Source organism: Oncorhynchus kisutch, linkage group LG13 (genome assembly GCF_002021735.2).
Source record: "Oncorhynchus kisutch isolate 150728-3 linkage group LG13, Okis_V2, whole genome shotgun sequence".
Taxonomy (NCBI): Eukaryota; Metazoa; Chordata; class Actinopteri; order Salmoniformes; family Salmonidae; genus Oncorhynchus; species Oncorhynchus kisutch.
The window spans coordinates 23985380-23994841 of NC_034186.2; positions in this window are offsets into that span (position 1 = coordinate 23985380).

The following is a 9462-nucleotide window of genomic DNA, read 5'->3' on the forward strand; positions in this document are numbered from 1 at the left end:
AAATCGCAAGACTCCTGGACATGGGAGGAGATTTTGAACGGCAAGGGACCCTGGGCACAGGCTGGAGAATATCGCCGCCCCAAGGCTGAGCTGGAGGCAGCGAAAGCCGAGAGGCGGTGGTATGAGGAGGCAGCACGGCTGGAAGCCCGAGAGGCAGCCCCAAAAATGTATTGGGGGGGCACACGGGGAGTGTGGCTAAGTCAGGTAGGAGACCTGAATCAACTCCCTGTGCTTACTGTGGAGAGAGAGGGACTGGGCAGGTACCGTGTTATGCCGTGAGGTGCACCGTGTCCCCGGTGCGAGTGCATAGCCCGGTGCAGTACATTGCAGCATCTCGTATCGGCCGGGCAAGAGTGGGCATCGAGCCAGGTGCCATGAAGCCGGCTCAGCGCATCTGGTCTCCAGTGCGTCTCCTCGGGCCGGTGTACATGGCACCAGGCCTACGCATGGTGTCCCCGGTTCGCCAGCACAGCCCAGTGCGGGCTACGGGGAGCATTCAGCCAGGTAGGGTTGGGCAGGCTTGGTGCTCGAGACCTCCAGTGCGCCTCCACGGTCCGGTCTATCCGGTGCCGCCTCCACGCACCAGCCCTCCGGTGGCAGCCCCCCGCACCAGGCTGTCTCTCAGTCTCCTTCCTACAGGTGCTCCCGCCTGTCCAGCACTGCCAGAGCCTTCCTCCTGCCCAGCACTGCCAGAGTCTCCCATCTGTCCTGAGCTGCCAGAGACTCCCGTCTGTCCTGAGCAGCCAGAGTCTCCCATCTGTCCTGAGCTGCCTGCCAGAGTCTCCCGTCTGTCCTGAGCTGCCTGCCAGAGTCTCCCGTCTGTCCTGAGCTGCCAGAGTCTCCGGTTGTCCTGGGCTGCCAGAGTCTCCCGTCTGTCCTGAGCTCCCAGAGCCGCCAGTCTGTTCCGTCAGTCAGCCAGGAGCTGCAGAATCGCCCTTCACTCCGGTGCTTCCGGAGTCTCCCGCCTGTCCGGTGCTGCCGGAATCTCCCGTCCATTCGGGACCCGTGGTCTGCCAGAGCCACCAGTCAGCCAGGAGCTGCCAGAGCCGTCAGTCAGCCAGGAGCTGCCAGAGCTGTCAGTCAGCCAGGAGCTGCCAGAGCCATCAGTCAGCCAGGAGCTGCCAGATCCGTCAGTCAGCCAGGAGCTGCCAGAGCTGTCATTCAGCCAGGAGCTGCCAGAGCCATCAGTCAGCCAGGAGCTGCCAGATCCGTCAGTCAGCCAGGAGCTGCCAGAGCCGTCAGTCAGCCAGGAGCTGCCAGAGCAGTCGGTCAGCCAGGAGCTGCCAGAGCCGTCGGTCAGTCAGCCAGGAGCTGCCAGAGCCGTCAGTCAGCCAGGAGCTGCCAGAGCTGTCAGTCAGCCAGGAGCTGCCAGAGCCATCAGTCAGCCAGGAGCTGCCAGATCCGTCAGTCAGCCAGGAGCTGCCAGAGCTGTCATTCAGCCAGGAGCTGCCAGAGCCATCAGTCAGCCAGGAGCTGCCAGATCCGTCAGTCAGCCAGGAGCTGCCAGAGCCGTCAGTCAGCCAGGAGCTGCCAGAGCAGTCGGTCAGCCAGGAGCTGCCAGAGCCAGGAGCTGCCAGAGATGAACACGTACAACGCTGCGCATTGGTCCTCACCTTCTTCCACCCAAGACAGCCGTTACACAAACAGAATGATGTTGCTACCACCATGCTTCACCGTAGGGATGGTGCCAGGTTTCCTCCAGATGTGACCCTTGGCATTCAGGCCAGAGAGTTCAATATTGGCTTCATCAGACAAGAGAATATTGTTTCTCATGGTCTTAGTCCTTTAGGTGCCTTTTGGCAAACTCCAAGCGGGCTGACATGTGCCTTTTACTGAGGAGAGGCTTCTCTACCATAAAGGCCTGATTGGTGGAGTGCTCCAGAGATGGTGGTCCTTCTGGATGGTTCTCCCATCTCCACAGAGGAATACTGGAGCTTTGTCAGAGTTTGGCCGGGTGGCCAGCTCTAGGAAGAGTCTTGGTGGATCCAAACTGCTCGACACAATCCTGTCTCGGAGCTCTGCGGACAATTCCTCATGGCTTGGTTTTTGCTCTGTGGGACCTTATATAGACAGGTGTGATAGACAGGTGTGTGCCTTTCCAAATCATATACAATCAATAGAATTTACCACAGGTTGACTCCAATGAAGTTGTTGAAAGAACTCAAGGATGATCAATGGAAACAGGATGCACCTGAGCTCAATTTCGAGACTCATAGCTAAAGGGTGTGAATACTTATGTAAATAAGGTATTTCAGATTTTATTTGTAAACATTTCTAAAAACCTGTTTTCACTTTGTCATTATTGGCTATTGTGTGTAGATTGATGAGGGGAAAAAATAACTTTTATTTTATAATAAGGCTATAACGTAACAAAATGTGAAAAAGGTCAAGGGCTCTGAGTACTTTCCCGAAGGCACTGTACATCTCTATAAAAACTATCTTATAGAGCCACTTAAAACCCTTTAGACTGACACCGTCATTTCATTTGTGGTGGAAACAAAATTTTCTCTCAATGAGGATTCATTTATTTCTCTAAGGAGAGGAATGATAACTCACATATCTATTTATCTCCTGGCCTGTATTTAGCTTCGGGGACACTTGCATAATGGGAAAGAGAGAGAGGCATTGTAATTTAAAAGCAAATCATTTTAAGCAGGCGGGTTCTCCGGAAAAGCCTTTGCAAATAAACCTCCTTTATCTAAGCAATTAATGGTGCTGTGGGAAAAGCCATTTAATTTCCTCTCTCTTCTGGCCTGTGATAGCATTCTGGAGAAACATGACACCTTTGTAGGAATCCATCCAGGCCTGCCTGTCCTGGGTCAAGTCCAGTCCAGTTTGGAACAGTTTAAAAGTGTTGAGATCACTGGTTTAGCTCACATGATCATGATCATCTTAATCTTTTTCAGTGTCACGCCCTGACCTTAGAGAGCCTTTTTATGTCTCTATTTGGTTTGGTCAGGGCATTTGGGTGGGCATTCTATGTTCTATTTTCTATGTTTTTGTATTTCTATGTTTTGGCTGGGTATGGTTCTCAACCAGGGACAGCTGTCTATCGTTGTCTCTGATTGGGAATCATACATAGTCAGCCTTTTTCCCTTTTGTCTTGGTGGGAAGTTGTCTTTGTTAGGGGCACTATAGCCTTTGTAAGCTTCACGGTCGTTTTTGTTATTTCTTGTTTTTGTTGGCGACATTAACAAATAAAAGAAAATGAACGCTCACAACGCTGCACCTTGGTCTCATTCCGACGACGGCCGTGACAGAACTTCCCACTACAAACGGACCAAGCAGCGTGGTAAGGGGGAGCAGCGTCTTCAGGAGGACTGGACATGGGAGGACATCCTGGACGGCAAAGGAAACTGGACATGGGAGGAGATCCTGGCCAGAAGGGATCATCTTCCATGGGAACAGGTGGAAGCAGCTAGGAAGGCAGAGGCAGCGAGTAAAAGAGGTCCCAGCGTTACGAGGGAACACGGCTAGCACGGAAGCCCGAGAGGCAGCCCCCCCCAAAAAATGGGGGGGGGCACACGAGGAGATTGGCTGAGTCAGGTTGGAGACCTGAGCCAACTCCTCGTGCTTACCGTGGGAAGAAGCGTGGTACTGGTCAGGCACCGTGTAATGCGGTGGAGCGCATGGTGTCTCCAGTGCGCGTTCACAACCTGGTGTGCTACATCCCAGCTACCCGCATTTGCCGGGCTAGGGTGAGCATCCAGCCAGGACAGATGGTGCTGGCTCAGTGTGCCTGGTCTCCAGTGCATCTCTTCAGCCCAGGATATCCTGCGCCGGTTTTGCGCACTGTGTCTCCGGTGCGTCTGCACAGCCCAGTGCGTCCTGTGCCAGCGCCCAACATTTGCAGAGCGAAGATAACCATCCAGTCAGTACGGGTTATGCAGGCTCTACGCTCGAGACCTCCATTGCGCCTCCATGGCCCAGTGTATCCGTTGCCTCTGCCAAGGACCAAGCCTCCTGTGTGTCTCCCCAGCCTGGTAAGCCCTGTGGCAGCTCCATACACCAGGCTGCCCATACGTCTCCTCACTCCAGTGATGATCCATGGCACGAAGCCTCCAGTGATGATGCATGGCACAAAGCCTCCAGTGATGATGCATGGCACAAAGCCTCCAGTGATGATCCATGGCACAAAGCCTCCAGTGATGATCCATGGCACGAAGCCTCCAGTGATGATCCATGGCACGAAGCCTCCAGTGATGATCCATGGCAAGAAGCCTCCAGTGATGATCCATGGCAAGAAGCCTCCAGTGAGGATCCATGGCAAGAAGCCTCCAGTGAGGATCCATGGCACGAAGCCTCCAGTGAGGAGTCATGGCACGAAGCCTCCATCGACGCTCTCCAGTCCGGAATCCCCAGCGAGAGTCCCCAGTCCGGGGCCCGCAGCGATGGTTCCCAGTCCGGGCCCGCAGCGAGGGTTCCCAGTCCGGGGCCCGCAGCGAGGGTTCCCAGTCCGGGGCCCGCAGAGAGGGTCCCCAGTCTGGGGTCGGCACGTATGTTTTTATTTATTCTATTACAGGAAATGTACTTTCAAACTGCAACATTTTCTCTTAGACTCATGGCAAAATGTGTAGAATAGCAGGAAAATAACTCTAAAACAACAACATCTTCACTCGACCTCATTGCAAAATGACTAAAATAGCATGAGATTAGCTATAAAATGCACATTTTTCTCTCTGCTTGGAAATTGCGGGTTTCCTTGCTAAACTGTGCTACGCCACTGGTGGAGATAGCATTGGAAATAACAACGCGATTCAGAGGAGTTGGGTTAAATCAAATCAAATGTATTTATACATAGCCCTTCGTACATCAGCTGATATCTCAAAGTGCTGTACAGAAACCCAGCCTAAAACCCCAAACAGCAAGCAATGCAGGTGTTGAAGCACGGTGGCTAGGAAAAACTCCCTAGAAAGGCCAAAACCTAGAGAGGAACCAGGCTATGTGGGGTGGCCAGTCCTCTTCTGGCTGTGCCGGGTGGAGATTATTACAGAACATGGCCAAGATGCTCAAATATTCTTAAATGACCAGTTAAATCCTTTTCCCATTTGGTTTCATTGATCAAGCCTAGTCTCCATTCCATTTGTTTCATTCATACAGCCTCCATGATGAGGCTTGTTCTATGGTAATCTGCTTTATCAGCCTCTCTTGCTGATGACCTCTGCCAAGGAGGAAGTAAAACGTCAGAGGGGCAGTCTGAGAGCCGCTCTAAGGCACTCAAGGAGTCATAACAAAGCACAGAGATTACAGCAGGATTGGTGCTCTGTGGTATTTTTGGAGAAATGTCAATGTGAGATTACACTCGCCTTCCTGTTTCGTCAAACACTCTGGCACCAGGAAGCCTGATATATTCTGATTTCCCAGGAAACCAGTGATTATGGCAAATGCCATGGCTTATTGCACTTAAACGACCAAATAACAACATGATTAGTCATGTTAAGTGGAGATGGGAGATTTGAACGATTCTTTCATTTTTGGAAAAGGGTCTTAGAAATTATAACTGGACAAGTTGTTCTTTCTTCAGATCCCTTAGAAGTGAGGTGATTTTAGAAATAGTTATATTGTACTATACAATTTCCACGCAGGTGTTCTGCCTACTCTCTGAAGTGTGATTGGAATGGCATTCCAAATATTGTACCAAGATTAAAGTCAGATTTCATCCAAACTGAAATCAATAACGCGGTAATGAAATAGATTCCCTCATTCACATGATGTAACCGAAGTTCAGATCCCCTGGTGCCAACATTACAGTTATTGAATATTCATCTTGGTGATAGAGCGTAATGTGAGGGTTGAAATACTTGGCCTCGCTTTACATTACAAGTATTTGCTAGTTTAACTAACTACCATGTAGTACATAGTTAATATGTAAATACACCATTTGTAGTACCACTTATTCATTACGACCAAATAGTTCACGCATCTGGACCACTTTATAGAATCCTGTCTAATTGCTCTCCATATAAGCACAAACTGTATGTGACAACTAACAACGAAAACAATGACATCCCAGCCATTGGGGTTGCATGGCAGTGTTTTCCCTTGGCAGACTTTGTTTGGGTCATTACATCCCTAAGCTGAGCATAGAACATTTGTCCATGGAACAAACAAACTGCCCGGCTGCCAACTGGTCCATGTTTATTTGAACTGCATTATAACGATCATCTTTGGCAGTTTGGGCTTCCAGTAAAGTCTGTAATCAAAACAAAGCTTTTGTGGTTTTGTATGCTTACATGGTCTCTGATCCGTTACCACTGATGCTGCTGCCTAGAGCACACAAACACTTTCCAAACATGTTAGCTTTTGATGGAGCTGCCACTAACAGAAAGTTATGTTGCTTTTTTTTCTCAACCCCCATCTGCCTGACACAGTGCTGCTGTTCCACTGAGGCGGGGAAAATTGGGGGAAATGTATTGTTTACCATGTCATCAAGATAAGACGAGCTGCTTGGTGCCCCTTTATGGTCCACTTGAAAACATGCCAGATGACATTCTGTTATCAACCATACTGAACCAATTTCCCTCTCTTCAGTTTCCATTTCTACAAACAAATTATCTGTCAATAGTCCAATATGTCACTGTTGATGTCTGGGGGTCTATAGATTAGATCCATAGCCTACATGTTCTATAGACAACACAGCACACAAGGAGCAAAGACAAGTTAGCAAGTCTCAACGAATCTGGTCAAAATATTAATTCTTTGACCTTTGTTTTTGTAACTCAGGGGAAAACGTTATCAAGAAAGTTTGATATTTCAGTAGAACAATGTTAAGGCCCTTGTTTATGTAACTGGTGTGGTCCTGGTTTGTCTGGGACAGGAACGGCACCTTCTCCTATTCAGGAAACTGGCCTCTGTTTTCTGTGCGCTCTCCAAATATCCCTCCTGGTCTCTATAGCATGGCTACCGGCTGTAAATCATGTTCCGTCGACCAGAGAATGGTATTGTTTTAGTTCCTGTCTTGGATCCTATTCAGAGATGCTCTCCAGCATCTCTGAGCCAAATGAAGGGTTCTCTTTTTTTCTTTGTACACAGAATGTTCTTCAGACAGTAGAAGGATCAGACTGTATGTCATGTTTACTTGTTCTTTGAGTATCATGAGTGTGTAATTGCAATTTTCCAAGCTTGTTCATCATTTGTTTTTGACATTTGTTGTATTTTTCACCCATGTTCTTCTCAGAGGATTCCTCACATCAGATTTGGAGGGATTGTTTACTTTCAATGTACTGTAAACATGCAGATGAAGAATAAATGGTACCAAGGGACTGATTTACTGCATTATGGTAATTTGTTCAAAGCAACTAACGGTTAACATTTATTGAATATATGTTGGACTTGTGGTAATTTAACCTCTAAAATGCCAGCACCATGATCCAACCAACCATGCTGATGTCAGCCATGGTTACTGTGTGAGAAGGTGTCACAAGTTTTTAAAAACATTTTTTATTTAACTAGGCAAGTCAGTTAAGAACAAATACTTATTTACAATGACGGCCTACCAAAAGGCAAAAGGCCTCCTGTGGGGACAGGGCCTGGGCTTAAAACTAGTGTCTAGTTTGAGAAACAGACGCCTCACAATTCCTCAACTGGCAGCTTTATTAAATAGTACCCGCAAAACACCAGTCTCATTGTCAACAGTGAAGAGGCGACTCCGAGATGATGGCCTTCTAGGCAGAGTTGCAAAGAAAAAGCCATATCTCAGACTGGCCAATAAAATGAAAAGATTAAGATGGCCAAAATAACACACACTGGACAGAGGAACTCTGCCTAGAAGGCCAGCATCCTGGAGTCGCCTCTTCACTGTTGACGTTGAGACTGGTGTTTTAATGAAGCTGCCAGTTGAGGACTTTTTGGCATCTGTTTCTCAAACTAAACACTGTAATGTACTTGTCCTCTTGCTCAGTTGTGCACCGGGGCCTCCCACTCCTCTTTCTATTCTGGTTAGAGCCAGTTCTGTGAAGGGAGTAGTACACAGCGTTGTACGAGATCTTCAGTTTCTTGGCAATTTCTTGCATAGAATAGCCTTCATTTCTCAGAACAAGAATCGACTGACGAGTTTCAGAAGAAAGTACTTTGTTTCTGGCCATTTTGAGCCTTTAATTGAACCCACACATGTTGATGCTCCAAATACTCAACTAGTCTTAAGAAGGCCAGTTTTATTGCTTATTTAATTAGCACAACAGTTTTCAACTGTGCAAACATAATTGCAAAAGGGTTCTCTAATGATCAATTAGCCTTTTAAAATGATAAACGTGCCATTGGAATACAGGAGTGATGGTTGCTGATAATGGGCCTCTGTTCGCCTATGTAGATATTCCATTTAAAAAATCAGCCGTTTCCAGCTACAACAGTCATTTACAACATTAACAATGTCTACACTGTATTTTTAATCAATTTGATGTCATTTTAATGTACAAGGACATTTCTAAGTGACCCAAACGTTTGTAAGGTCGTGTATGTTCATCATTACAACCTTCGTAGGCACATTGTTAAATCTCAAAGCTGTTTCCAAAAACCATCATTACTAAAGTTGTACTTGAAAACACTCATTATTTACCTACTACCTCAGACCACTCATAGAATACCTAACTGGGTCTTTAAAAGTTGTTATGCACTTACATGCTAGAGTGTGGGTGTGGCCTTTATGTCTACGCATACAATTACTTGTCAATGGGAAAATACAATCACTGTTTACTATTGTCTTCTTGATTACAGCATTGTCAGGTACATTTGTCACACTGTCTAATCAACACAAAGTTGCAAACAATTCAACACACAACTACTTTACATTGTTGTATTTCCATAATTGTATCAACTTCTTCTAACATGAGGTCCAGTCCTCTTGTAATAATTGTATATGAACAAAAAATCACTGTCTCTAACTCCCATATGGATTAGAAGGTTTGGTCTTTCACCTTGTTTTCTTAAATGGCTGTAGATGGGATATCTGTGACTAAACGTTTCCTATTTATAGCTAATGATGTTTGCTTTGTGTGATGGTTGAAAAGGCCTAGCATACATTGCGCAAATAGTTCATGTTTATCTGAAAACATGTTTCTCCAGCTCCACTGGAGTTTGGGCGAGTCCTGGGACCCCCTGTCTGCAGTCTATACTCAAACTTGAATTCACAACTGTTTTTTCTAATTGAGAAAGATAATCAAAAGGAATGGGAACACTTTATTTAAAGGTCCATAATAAATCATGTATAAGGCATTTACAGTTTGCTCACCATTTATTAAATCATTACGCCAACATTTGTAAATATTATATATATATATATATATATATATATTTCCTTAAACATCCTGTTTTGTGTGATAATTGTTTTACCAGGTACCACAGGAATGTCTAGCAATGGCATGCCCGTCTTTCATCTTTCTATATTTATAAAGTATAGATAGTGTTCACTTTAGATTAGGGACTGCAAAAATACTTTACTAATGATTAGTAAATGGTTTATAAATG